Source organism: Suricata suricatta, chromosome 5 (assembly GCF_006229205.1).
Source record: "Suricata suricatta isolate VVHF042 chromosome 5, meerkat_22Aug2017_6uvM2_HiC, whole genome shotgun sequence".
Taxonomy (NCBI): domain Eukaryota; kingdom Metazoa; phylum Chordata; class Mammalia; order Carnivora; family Herpestidae; genus Suricata; species Suricata suricatta.
Window position 1 is genome coordinate 131,718,660 of NC_043704.1, and position 14,190 is coordinate 131,732,849.

Below are 14,190 nucleotides of genomic sequence, written 5' to 3' on the forward strand. Positions count from 1 at the left end.
AAAGATGGCGGCATGACAGTGCCCCCAGAAGGCTGGATACCAGAGCCCGGATGCGAGCCGATGGCAGCCGGCCCCGCATCCAGAACACACCGAGCACTGCAGAGCCACACAAGTATCTGTGGGAAATTCTGTGCAAAGTTCCTGACCCTTAAATGCCCGTCAGAAGGGAACAGGTGCAGCAACTGGGGTACTGATGTCCTATCATGGACTATTAGAAAACAGCTAAAATTAATACACCAAACAGCTCAGAAACAATGTTGGGTAAAAAAAAAAAAAAAAAAAGCAAACTACAGAATTCTAATAGAATATCTCCGTTTGTAAGAACTCTCAATGTTGATGAACACATAAATGTACTAATAGTCTAAAAACATGGACGGAAAGGATATAAACCAATTTCAAAATGTAGTAATCTTTGTAAAAGGAAGGACTTTAAAAGGCTTTTAAAATATATATACAGCACGTTAACATACTAATTCTGTATGTTAAATACAAGGTTTCCTGTTCTTTTTATCCTGTATACTTCTGTAAATATTTGGAATATTTCTTAAATATTTTAAATCTAAACCATGATGTAAATAAATAACTTTCTTCTGGAGAAAAAAATAAGATTTTATAATATCCTTCCCTGAAACACAAGGGTCTATCTATCTTCTTTTAAAAAAAAATTAGTTTGGCTAGTCTCCATATTCTAAAAAATTTTAATTTCATTTAAGGAACTAAAAATTCTACCCTATTTTTTTTTTTAATATTTTTGAGAGAGAGGCAGAGACGGACAGCAAGCAGAGGGACAGAATTGGAGACACAGAATCTGAAGCAGGCTCCAGACTCCGAGCTAGCTGTCAGCACAGAGCCTGACGCGGGCTCAAACCCACGAACCACGAGATCATGACCTGAGCTGAAGTCTGACGCTTAACCGACTGAGCCACCCAGGTGCTCCTCTACCCCTTTTCACAAATGATTTGACTTTTTAACATTTTCAAAATCAAGTTATCCAGACACTCCTTGTTTTTATCTGAAAATTGAGCTGAGGGATTCTGCCACGTAAACTTTCTAAGTGAAGCTAAAAACCATCTTAGCAGGGATTTTTAAATAACTGCTTCTGTCATTCATTGTTACAACAAACAGGTTTGACTGAGAACTTCACTCCCATTCCTTGGCTCCAACTTCCTTGGGGAAACCTGTCACTTCATTAGTGAGTATGTTTTTTTCATTTTCTTTGTTTATGTGAAATATTAAACTTCTACTTGTTAAAAAAAAAATAAAAGAGAGAAAAAGAAAATTCTTTGTAAGGCTTTAGACTTATCTAACGAAACCTTACTCTAAAAAAGTCAGTACCTGGGGCCCCTGGGTGGCTCAGTCTGTTAAGTGTCTGACTCTTGATTTTAGCTCAGGTTATGACCTCTCTGGTTTCATGGATTCGAGCCCCACATTGGGCAGGTTTAGCACTGACAGTCTTGAGTACTCTCTCTTCTCTCTCTACCCCTCCCCTGCTCATGCTTACTTGCTCTCTGAAAATTAAAATAAAGAAGTAAGTACCAAAATGACAAGCTTTTTGCCTTATCTTAAAATTTTCTGCAGTCAAATTTCTTTTAAGTTCAGCCTCATTTCTTTACAGGCCTTTGGAAATTTGACAGATCATCTATAACTAAGTAGAAACAAGATGCCACTCATTTACAATCACATTTGTACACTAAAACAAAAGTTTAATACACTTTTTAGTCACCCCTAAGAAAATACCAAAGATACTGTTAATTTTCACAAAAACTGATAAATATTCTCTTAAAGGAGAAACTATCTTATTTAATGAATTACTGGCTTGTTATCTTACACAAGAAATCATATTCAACTTATATTGATGTTTTCTATCTGAAGTATGTCATGCAATATTGTAATTTATCTCATAAATCTACTAGAGTGTGATCAAATCCTATCAACTCTGATTGGCATAAATTTGAAACAATGAAGTAATCACATCTGTTAGGCAGCTCTCACTAGACAACACTGTAAAAGTTTACACAGTAACATAATTACATTTTTTTCCTCCATAAACCTTTCTGCGCTTGATTTGAGTTTTTCATAATATTTTTTTGTGTGTACTGGGTTCTCTTGTCATCTACTATAGGAAATGGGATACAAAATAAAAGACAAGGAGAGGCGATGGAGAAGTTGTTGGAGATGGATGGTATCGAAAATGCAGATGTGAAACTGGCCCACCTTACAAAATGTTTTCATCAAATTGCAAATGAATTACAAGATAGAAAAAAAAATAGGGAATTTGAATGAAAAAATATATCTAACTTTATCCTGAAATGACTGTTGAAAAATATGAATACTGAATTTAAATAAAAATACATGGACATAAAACAAAGAAGTCAAACCATGCTTTATGAAGCAAAACATTACCACACAGCAAAAAATCACCACCTACCTTTTGGTGTAATCCTAATTGCTGAAACTTGAATGATTTAATGAAAACATTATAATAGTACATGAATATTATAATAGTATATACATAACAACAGTCTATATATGAATTAACAGGAGGAAAAGGTAATATCCCAAGAGTGATTCTATGTAATTCTAAGAACACTTCTAATTAGTAAACAAACTCAAGGAGAACAATGACTAAGCCCTAAAGATACTGGATCTGTGGGCTAAAATAAGAGATAAATATTAAAAATAACAATCAAAACACACTAAACAAATTCATCAAGTTATTAATCTTTACTGCTTTTACATATACCATGTAAGATATAACTTAAGAATATGTCAACATTCAGGGGCACCTGGCTGGCTGAGTCAGTTAAGCATCTAACTTCAACTCAGGTCATGATCTCACGGTTCGTGAGTTCAAGCCCCGCATCGGGCTTTGTGCTGACAGCTCAGAGCCTGGGGCCTGCTTCAGATTCTGTGTCTCCTTCCCTGTCCCTCCCTTGCTCATTCTCTGTGTCTCTCTTTCTCTCAAAAATAAACATTTAAAAAAAATTTTTAAGAATATATCAATATTCTACTAAAGATTGCTAAATTTACTATAAATCCCATCTGTGCCATTCTTTGGTAATTAACCATTTATCATTTTGAGACATTTCTCATCCTACTGAACCTTGTACCTACCACTCCTTATGTGTATACATCTTAATAAAGCACACCTTCTCAAAAGTGAATGTCTCTTGAACCTGCCTTCACCCCAAAGACATCTATATGCTCAATTCATATTTCCTGATTCGTTTATATGGAAACAGAAGGCATGAGTCAAATAGTTTAAAACTTCATTTCCTATCATTAAAGTTAAAATTAATAAAACAAAACAAAATTACAATCAACGGAAAATTTTCCAGAGAGAGACAACAGGTAATTCTGATGGTGAAACTTAAATTCAAGAGAGCGACAAAGATCTTCTAACAAAATCTTGTGCTAATTCAGATGTTTTCCTTTTGTCTGTGGATATGGAAAGCTTTCACAAAACAAATAAATTTTGTTTTCTTAGAATTTTCAATTTTATTATTTGGAATTATTAGAATGCTATGTTAACCAAAAAGACAAGAGTTCTTCTCCATTCTTGTGTCTTCCCTATGGTTTCGTTGTACTCTCCTTACTAAATAACTCTTCCCTAGTTGTTTTAATATCTTATAGCTTAATTCCTAATTAGATGCATTAAGAAAGATGCTCTTACATTAAAACTCTAATAACTACTTTGTACTTTAGCTTCAATATAAAGACATTGCTTTAAGTACCATAGGACACAAACAGTATTAATACTTCACTAAAAGTAAATCTCCATTTATTAAAACGTTAAATATGATTAAAAGTAAACAACTACAATTCATCTGCCTAAACTGTATTGTTGCTACCTATTATCTCATTTGTTTTTTAAGTTTGAGAAAGAGAGAGAGAGAGAATGTAAATGCATGCAAGTGGGGGAGGGAGGGAGGGAGGGAGGGAGGGAGAGAGAGAGAGAGAGAGAGAGAGAGAGAGAGAGAGAGAGAGAGAGAGAGAGAGAGACAGAAAAAGACAGACAGGGACAGAGAGAGAAAGAGACAGGGACAGAGACAGAGAGACAGGCTCCATACTTAGCACAGATCCCGATGCAGGTCTAAATCCCAAGATCCTGTGATCGTGACCTGAGCCCAAATCAAGAGTTTGATGCTCAACTGATGGAGCCACTCAGGCACCCCTATCTCATTTCTATATTTTATTCCTGTTTGCATTCATTTAGGAAATACTATTTTTGCACAAAAATATTGGTAAGGATAGGACAATTCCTGTTTTTATTACAAAGATAGCCAATGAGCTAATAATTACAACATGATACAATAAGTGCTCTACAAAGGTTTGTAGAAAGTGAGGTGATAACACTGAGAAATCAGAGAAAGCTTTTTAGAGCTCCATCTTGTAGGGTAAGTGAACCAGGAAAAGAGATAAGGAGTGAACAGCACATAGAAAGATTGACTCAACAAAGATTAACACATAACCCCCCCAAAAAATCTAAAATTTTTGCAACCTAGAGAAGTAATCTATTAAAGGAAGTAATTAAAGGAAGTAATTCATAGAATTTTTCATAAAAGATAGCAAGGAGAAGCAAACTATTTTGTCCACAATCCAATAACATCCAGTCTCACACCTCCCACCTCTATTATCCTAGTGACAAATCTGCAAATAAGAGAACTAGGAAAAAACTAACAAGCACTAGGAATAAATTAATCCAAGATAACTTCCCCAAACTGAAAAACTTGCTTCCATAATGAAAAGGTCCTCTGAAGTCCCAATATAAATGATGAATAAAACCCATTCCAAGATACATCATAAAAATTCAGAGATAAGGATTCTAAAAGCTTTCAGAATAATAAAAACAGGTCATGCACAGTAGAAAACAATGTGAAAGGCGAAAAAACACAATGGACTTTTTTGGTAGCAACACTGAATGCTATAAAACAAAGCCTTCAAAATTCCAAAATAAACTATCTACAATCTAAAATTCTATACCTAACCAAACTATTAATCAAGTCTGAGAATAAGATGAAGTCATTTTAACCTTCCCTAAGATTTATGTCCATATAATAAGGAACTTAAGCCAGAAAAAAGACAATGAGCTGCCAATCTGCAGAGGACCACAGCAAAGCTATCCAACTTCAGAGGATACAAAATCCTTGACCTTCTAGGAACACCTGGGTAGCTTAGTCAGTTAAGCGTCTGACTCGGTTTTGACTCAGGTCATGATCTCACAGTTACTGGATTGAACCTTGTGTCAGACTCCCAGCTGGATGTGGAACTTGCTTGTGATTCTCTCTGCCCCTCCCCCGCTCATTTGCTTACACATGCGTGCCATGCTCGCTCGCTCTCTCTCTCTCTCTCTCTCTCTCTCTCTCTCTCTCTCTCAAAATAAACTTAAATTCTTGACCTTCTAGATCACCTCAATACCTCAGCATGAATGAAAATGGAAGTAGCAGCTAAATAGTAGCAGCTAGTAGTAAACAATACTAGAGGAAGCAATTAGAAGCAAGTATTCTTTGCCCAGGCAAAGATGCTGGTAAGATTGGAGGGAAACCCCATGACAATGGCTATTCATCTTCAGGTGAGTGTCTACATTAAACCAGTATCAAATGACTGCCAAACTGCTACACAGTCAACTCTAATGTTATCCTCATATGCATTATAAACAGCATCACTTTAAGGATAAAAAATCATGTATCTATACTGAAATGCATACATACACATTTTCACTCATGATAGGGTTTAACTAGAATATTTTATAATTAGGTTTCATTTACAAAACCAGTAACAAAATGTAACAGTATAGCTTCTACAAAGCAAGAGAATGATTTGGAGATATAAACAACAGTTCAAAATCCTCCCCTAAAATGGATTAATTAGCATTCATTTTTTTCAAATTTTATGTGAAAAACTGTGCCCATTCAAGGCATCTTATAGACAAAATAAAGTCTCATCTTTCAACCCATTACACATACATCATTTGCAAGTAATTTTCATTTAAAAATATCAAGGAAATTAGAATAAGTCCCTATATTCCTAGCTAGAAGAGTGTTTATGTTGAGATATTTATTTCTACACGAAGCACTGGGGGTTTAATTTTTTTTTATTATTGCTGTTGTTTTTTGGGTTTTTTATGAGGTGGGGGGAAGTGAGGGACTGGAGTTCACCTGATGTGGAACCCACGTTCATAAACAATGAGATCATGACCTGAACCAAAGTCAGATGCTTAACTGACTGAGCCACCAGGCTTCCCTGTTTTTAATTTGAGGGGTGGAGTAGGGGGACAAAAGGAGAGAGAGAATCCGAAGCAGGCTCCATGCTGAGCGTGGCCAGCCCCAAGACCCTGGGATCATGACCTGAGCCAAAATCAAGTTGGACCCTCAACCAACTGAGCCACCCAGGTGCCCCAAATTGTTGGTTTTCATAGAAGCTCCAATTCATTCTGGAAATACCCTTTAAGTACATGAGTTGGAAGAACTACAAGGAATAAGAACACATTTCTACAACAGTGGGTCTCAATCCCAACAGATCCAATACCTTTTTCATTCCCTGAAATGAAGTAAAGAGATAATAAAATATAACTACACAATTTTTAATGAATACTAATTCCCTAATCATACTAATGAAAAATAAAAGTAACTTATATCAAAATACATATTAAATAAATGATTAGGCATAGTTATTCAAGAAGAGAGAGTAAAAGTCACATATTTGCATCTATATATAATAAATAAGTTTGGATCTAAGAGATAAAAGAACATCACAAGTCATTCTCTACAAAACTATAGGGAAAAATGCAAAAGGACCAGTACAGGAGAATTCCAGAATGAAAATCAGTGCAGAGTTAACTGATTGCAGACAAAGTTAATTTAATGTGAAGCTCAAATGAAATGACTAAAATGTCAAGAAATACTATTGAAATGGAAAAAATTATGAAACACAGTAATTAGTCAACCGAGCTGGATTTTTTTAAGTGCCGTGTCAAACAATTACCTATGCTAAGATGTGGTACAGTGCAGTTACAATATATCCCAAGAATGCTACCGCACTGTAAACCCATATATACATTAAGTCTCTAGTACTTAAAAATACAATAGATGGGGCACTTAGGTGGCTCAGTAAGTTGTGTCTGACTCTTGATTTTGGCTCAGGTCATGATTTCATGGTTTGTGATATCGAGCCCTACTCTAGGCTCTGCACTGACAGCTTGATTGGGATCTCTCTCTCCATCTCTTTGCCCTTCCCTTGCTCTTGCTCTCCCCCCCCCCCGCAATAAACTTTAAAAGATAGTTAAAAAAATACAATAGATAAAGGCTGTATCTTCCTAAAACAAAAAATAGTAAATAGAGCAAGTAAGGAAATGTGACATAAGAAGTTACAGAGAACTTATATAATAAACTACTAGAGATGATATAAGACAACTACTGAAGACTAGGCAACATAAAAATAAACAATTTTTAATTATAATTTTAACACATTTATTATAATTCTAAAAAATGAAATTTTAATATTTAGGATGGCAATCATGAAATATCTTTATATACTCCATATTAACTAATAAGATTCAATGAGATCCATTAATTTAAAGTTTGGTTTGTTACTAGAGTTTAAATATCTTCTTACATATTTGTGATCAGTATTCTTGAGCCTCCAGCAAACTGCATTACTGAACTGAAAACTTTACAACTAAATTTTTGGTTAGAAATGCTATATATTTTTTTTAAATGCTATGTATAAATCGGGATGTGGAAAGAATGACTGAAGTAAATTACATAGAATTTTAAGAGGATTTCTTTATTCTACTTAAACCTCCCCACACAAACGTCCTCTAAAGTATCAGATCTTTCATGTAACATAAAAAGCTGTCAGTAACACTATATATGAAAACATTATTACTTTATCTTTAAAGGGAACAAGCAAGCAGACATTCGAAAGTTGTGTGGTACTCAGGACAATCTTCTGTAGTGAGAGACTGTCCCATGCACTACAGGATGCACAGCACCCTTGATCCACATCCCTTAAATGCCAGAAGCACTCCCACAATCATTGTGACAGACAAAAATATCCCTGCTTGTTTCCAAAGTTTCTCTTAGAGAGCACCACTCTTGCTTCTACATCATTATTCTGAAAGTCTTATAGCAAGAGCATACTACAGTGGGAAATACAACTTTAAAAAAGTGTTTCAAAAACAAAAAGAAACACTTTTATCAATTATACTAAGAACTATAACCTGCCAATTTTATCCTCTTCCAAATACCCTTTCCGTGGCCTATATTTTTTGATGTTGCGTAAAGAGAATGACTTAAAGAGATTTGATAACCACTCTAGATCATGCGTATATCCTCTTTATATAATGTTGAACAGAAAGCTTTCCTATAATCTTTTTAATATTCCAACTTTTTACTTAACCAAATTAAAGTCAAAATATGATATGATCAGTAAACTGTATACGTAGAGGCATGCCATGCTCCTATAATTACATTTGTGTGGATTTTACTGTTTTTGTTGTTGCCATGTTTGGTGTTCACGATTTCACTGAGCAATATCAACACTAAGACACTGCATTTATAATATTCAGTATTAAAAACTCATATGTCAGTATTATTTAGTGCCCCCAAGAAATCCTTACTGTCTTAAGAGTCCCCTTTTTATTTCGCAAACTTTAAATTTAATAAGGTTCCATTTAATTAGTCCAAGATTCAAACACACATTCATGCCAAATTTAGCAACCGCATGGGAGGTTAGGGAGAAAAGTATTTGAAACATTTCCACGGGAACAACCTTGGGTTGCTCTCTTAAAATATCAGTGCAGGGACCCACACTACTTCACATGCTATCCACAAAACGGATGAGGTGTGAAAGAAATTTTGTGTTTAATGTGACCTTTGGCTGTACTTTCACTTGTCACAATTATAAGGAGCTATTCTCAGAGCCAACGCCTAAGTTATGTTATTACTCTTACAACTACAGTGGTATTTTACAAAGTACTTTATACTGTGACAAACCCAAGGCAGAACATAAGGAAGCTCTTCCTTTGTTACCAGGTATAATAGACCTTTCTGAACAAAAAGGATTCTGATATTATACATATGAATGAGTAAAAAGTATTGCACAAGAATTCCTTTTACTGTACAAACACAAATATGCCAGTGTCGTTACCCGATTCAACTTAAACCATCTATAAATGCAAATACTGCAACTTTTAATAATCTAATTATGACTTTAATAATAATAATGCCATTTTAGATAAATCTCTCAAGAGGGAATTAAAAAAGAAAACTACAAAAAACAGCCCTTTCCTAGAGATTTATTTTCCTATATAAAATTTCACCAAGGAAAAATAGTGGTTTTCAAAAACATTTTGGCCAAACTGCCAACGCATCAATATACAGATCATGTAACACGGTGTTGTTCTTTTTGGGGGGGAGGGACTACTGTATCATCCAACATAAAATCATAAATTCTGTAGGTATAATAGGATTCATTTTCAGTAACGTGTTAAATATGCCACCAATTAAAAGATTTACAAGGCAAAATGATCACAGAATACCCTGTAATATATATCAAGAGAAACTTCAGAAGTTTCTAATAAACCATGAGCAACTTTGCTATCCTCATCTTTCTGTTCCCAATAGCAACACCTCTTTCACCTTAAAAATAGGCTCCATTAGGGGGCGCCTGGGTGGCTCAGTCGGTTAAGCGGCCAACTTCAGCTCAAGTCGTGATTTCATAGTTCCTGGGTTCCAGCCCCACCTCAGGCTCTGTGCTGACAGCTCAGAGCCTGGAGCCTGTTTCTGAGTCTGTGTCTGCCTCTCTCTCTGACTCTCTCCTGCTCACACTCTGTCTCTCTGTCTCTCTCAAAAAGAAATAAATGTTAAAAGAAATTTTTTTAAAGAAACTAGGCTCCATAAGCTGTGAAACATCATTAGTCATACTTTATAAAAATCAGCCATCACTACTACTGTGGTTGGCTAACAAAAATAATCAATATGGGCAAAAAGAAGTTAGTTATATCATCAAATCAAACATTTTTAAAGCTACTGGATGTGAATTAATAAGATTCCTCTTAAATATAGGTTATATAAGGCTATTAGGAATTACTCAACAGACATGTGAGATACCACTACAGCACTAGTAATGGCTGGTGTGTCCTGAATTAGAAGATAAATTATATGGACATCCTAGCTATTAAGAGTATTTCATATGAACTAAATCATGGCTTTGGGGGATTTTATGATGTAATAGTAATTTTTTATTTGAAACCCCTAAAGCTTTGAGTGACTCACACAGTACCCTGCGGTCCGTACGAACGCAGCTCCTTAGGGCACTCATACCAACATCACCCACACTCTGCCGCATCTCCTCTGCTCTCTGACGCCCTTTGTGTGCTTCAGACCCAGGGAGAGAAAGGTTTCCCCTCGTCTTAAGGTAGCAAATAGTTAGAAAGATCCCATTCTTTTAGCCTGACACCAAATTGACAACATTTTTCCTTTCTCTCAGAGGCTCTGTAGAATCTTATAAATAACTATAAATTATAATAATTTAAAGTCTCAATTGGCTATTTTCTCATTCTTTTTATGCACATGTTAAAATGCTTAACTGTATATTAAACACTATATTTGGAGTTAATAGTATGCTTGTTGTCACTCCTATAAAAGCTTACACATCAGACTCTTAATCATTTTGTCAACAATATATATGTATCTAACCCGGACAATACCATTTTTTAAATAAAGAAATCAGATGTGACCTAAGAGAGCCCCGGAAATGCCCTGGGCTTACAAAACGATCTGAGTGTTGGACATCTATGAGGTAAATCATACAATCTCCCTGAGGCACAAAAAGGCTTCTTCACTATACAAGATTGCAAGAAAAATCAAATCAGAAAATTTGAGAAGCTCAAGTTCGGCCTCCTGTTTAAAAAAGATGTCCAAGTGTAACACAAAATGAATATACTTAACTAGTTAAACCTATCAGAGATAAATAACTACATTCTCTTAAAAAAAAAAAAAAAAAAAAACAAAAACCCCTGCTTAATACCTACCAACTAAACAAGCAAAACTGTAATGGGCTAAGACCCTGAAGAGTGAGACTCAGTGAGTCCTAATCCCAGTGCCAACACTCACTGCCAGGTGTGTGGCACTGAGCAGGCTACTTAACACCTTCGAGTCTATTTCCTCATTCATAAAATGAAGACTGTAATAGTACCTCCCTCACTGTGAAGAGAAACAATCCATGTGAGAGACAGGAGCACTGTACCTGCACATGAGTGCTCAAATGCTACCTATTATTATGACAATCTCCATTAATGTCTCCTTCCAAAACCAACTCCAAAAACATTACGTTGATGTCAGGAGAAAACTTCCCATGTGTGTGCATACACATGTTTATTTTCCAATGAAGACCACTTGGTAACACAGCTAATACTCCACAGATAGGTATTCATAGTGTGGCTGGGTATATTACCATGACAATTAACATAGTAGATCTTACTCAACATTGGAGAAGGTAGCTTCTTTCTTCAAAAAGTCCACAGTGGCATTTTTAAATAAAATTCCGTATCTGACAGTTTTGGAACTGTTCATCTCCAAAAGAGAAGTCACAGATATGTATAATACACACATTTTTAAATCCATGTATATAAATCAAATGAAATCACTTCAAGACAAGTATATGAAGATAGTAAAGCAATATTCCAATTAAACATTCATATATTCAATATCTCAAAATAAATTCTAACTTGAACTGTACAATGCTGCTTCTCTCTGAAATGTTAAAACTGTAAAGCACACAGTAATTCACTACAAGCAAACACAGAAGACTTTGTCGTGTGCACAACTTTCTTTAACCTAAACAACTACTTAACCCATTCATTAAACCCGTTCAGTAAGGGAGCCCTAATAGCTGCACCACCTTATGAAACAGAATCAGACAAAAGAAGAAATACCTTATTTGGTTAAAAATAGAAACTTTACAAAAGAGAATTATTAAAGCCGGAGAAATTCTAGCTTGCATTTATAAAGGCCCTTGTCCATTTTAGTTCATTAAAATAAAGTGGTATAAAACTTTCCATTAAGAGATATGATATGAAATAAATATGTCACTATGACTGATATAAAAATCTATACCAACAACATCATGCTGTTTGCCAAATACACATATAATGATAATTTTAAAAAACAAAGGCTACATCAGTCAAATTTATATCTCAGGGATTCAAATCTAAGTTGGACTTCATTTCTCTGAACTTTCCTAAAAATATCCTAAGTAGTAAAATAGATTTGCCACTAAAATAAAATAAGACTCTCTTCATTATTCTAAAGCAGTGAGAAATGCAGACCTGCCCTTTAGAGACACAAAGGATAATGTGGACTGAGGCTGACAAGTTCAATCTCAGTTTACATACTATAGGCTATATTATTAATTTGTAAGTGACTCTACAATGAGTTTGTACACAACACATCAACATTCTATCATCAGTAACCCTAAACAGGTAAATTTAGAGCTAAACAAAGCATAACTGAAATTTCATCTCTACCATATATTACTTAAAAAAAAGAAAGAAAAACCCATGGCCATTGCAATGAATACACTTTTGCCTTAGAGCTAATACTTTAATTTTAAAGAACCACAAAGAAAAAAATCAAAACTAGTCAGTAACAATGCAGCCTCTAAAAGCAATAAACTCAAAATTAAGTTATAAATAATTTAAAGCATGTCATGAAGATGTATTAATAATTCATCAGATAAATAATTTACTAAATAATCAAATAAATAAATAATGAAATACATAAATAAATCAGCAAATAAATAATTCTGCAAAATAACCTAAACAATAAGTCACCCAAACAAATCACAAGCCTACAAAACTACAATGATTTTCTGGATTCTGATAGTTTTAAATAAGCAAATGTACATAAACTAGATCAGTCCTTGTTAGAATTAGAAATATTTTTCAATGCTATTGGTAAAATCTTCATCTCAATACATAAGAACACATTTTCAATTTTTTAAAGACTGTATTGGATTAGTTCCTATAAATTATTAATATGATTATAATATATCCTGCTCTATATTTTACATATAATATCTTTGCCTACCATATTTTCACCCAGAACTGGATACTTAAAATATTCTTAACTTACATTTGTTTTTCAAAGCAATACTTACAGTATAATGGCGCTACTGCCTTTCTGAGATTTTCCTATCTTCTCAAAGTCTTTAGAAATTTTCTGCAGGGATAAAACAATAAGAATAAGTTTATTACAGATAAGATTTCATCACTAGTGAATAAGGTTTTATAATTCTATAAAGTAGCAATGAGAAGTGAACATTAGTTGTAAACTGCAAAGTTTTCATAAGTCTTTAACTGGACTAAGTACATACGGACAGAGGCTAGCTTCCTCTATTGGAGCAGACACACAAGCTGTCACAATTGGCAGAATTTCAGACATAAAGACAAAAACTTTGAAGGACAATGTGATTGGCTGACAGCTGATGCTATCCTCAATTTGAGAAGCTCAAAATCCTTGAAAGAATACAGGAGATCATTTAACTGTTATGATTTGAATATACTGACAGTCTAATTAGAGCACCACAAAGAGTCAAAACACAACTGGGGCACTTGAGTGGCTCACTCAGTTAAGCATCCAACTTTGGCTCAGGTCATGATCCTACGGTTTTCGAGTTCGAGCCCTATGTCAGGCTCTATGCTGACTGCTCAGAGCCTGGAGCCTGCTTCAGATTCTGTGTCTCCCTCTCTCTCTGCCCCTCCCTTGCCCATGCTGTCTCTCCTCTCTCTCTCAAAAATAAGCAAACATTAAAAAAAATATTAAAAAACCACACTAGCTTAAGTGAGTCTTCACTGAACATTTATTTAAAGTTTTTATCTAAAGTTTTTATCTACCCACAGTAATAATACTCTTGAAGTCCATAAATAGTAGATCCCAAACTATGATAGCTTTGCCCACAGAAATACCAACTCTGTAAATGGATTTTTTATAAGTTCCAGAGAATAAACTCAAAACAAGATAGCTCAACATTTAAAATTAATCAGAGGTTTTTATATAATTTATCTCAATCAACTATCAAAACAACCTTTCAGTTAGGTAGTATTTTACCTATTTATAGTTAAGGAAACTGAAGCTCAGTAAAACTGTTACACTGCTTACAGTCCCCAAGTAGAAGGGAAGATTCTAA

The 14,190-nt window shown here is 34.6% G+C and overlaps 1 protein-coding gene across 2 annotated transcripts in view; it reads right to left on the reverse strand.

The window, feature by feature from the left end:
• The window catches only part of TBC1D5 (TBC1 domain family member 5), a 486,227-nt gene extending 472,996 nt beyond the window's left edge, over positions 1-13,231 (reverse strand). Inside the window, exon 1 of one of the 2 annotated variants that reach the window (XM_029940340.1) lies at positions 13,162-13,231. The gene's annotated coding sequence lies outside the window, so the exon portion shown is untranslated. The remainder of the gene's footprint in view (positions 1-13,161) is intronic. The other variant, XM_029940339.1, reaches the window with a different exon arrangement.
• Between the last annotated feature and the right edge of the window lie 959 nt (positions 13,232-14,190).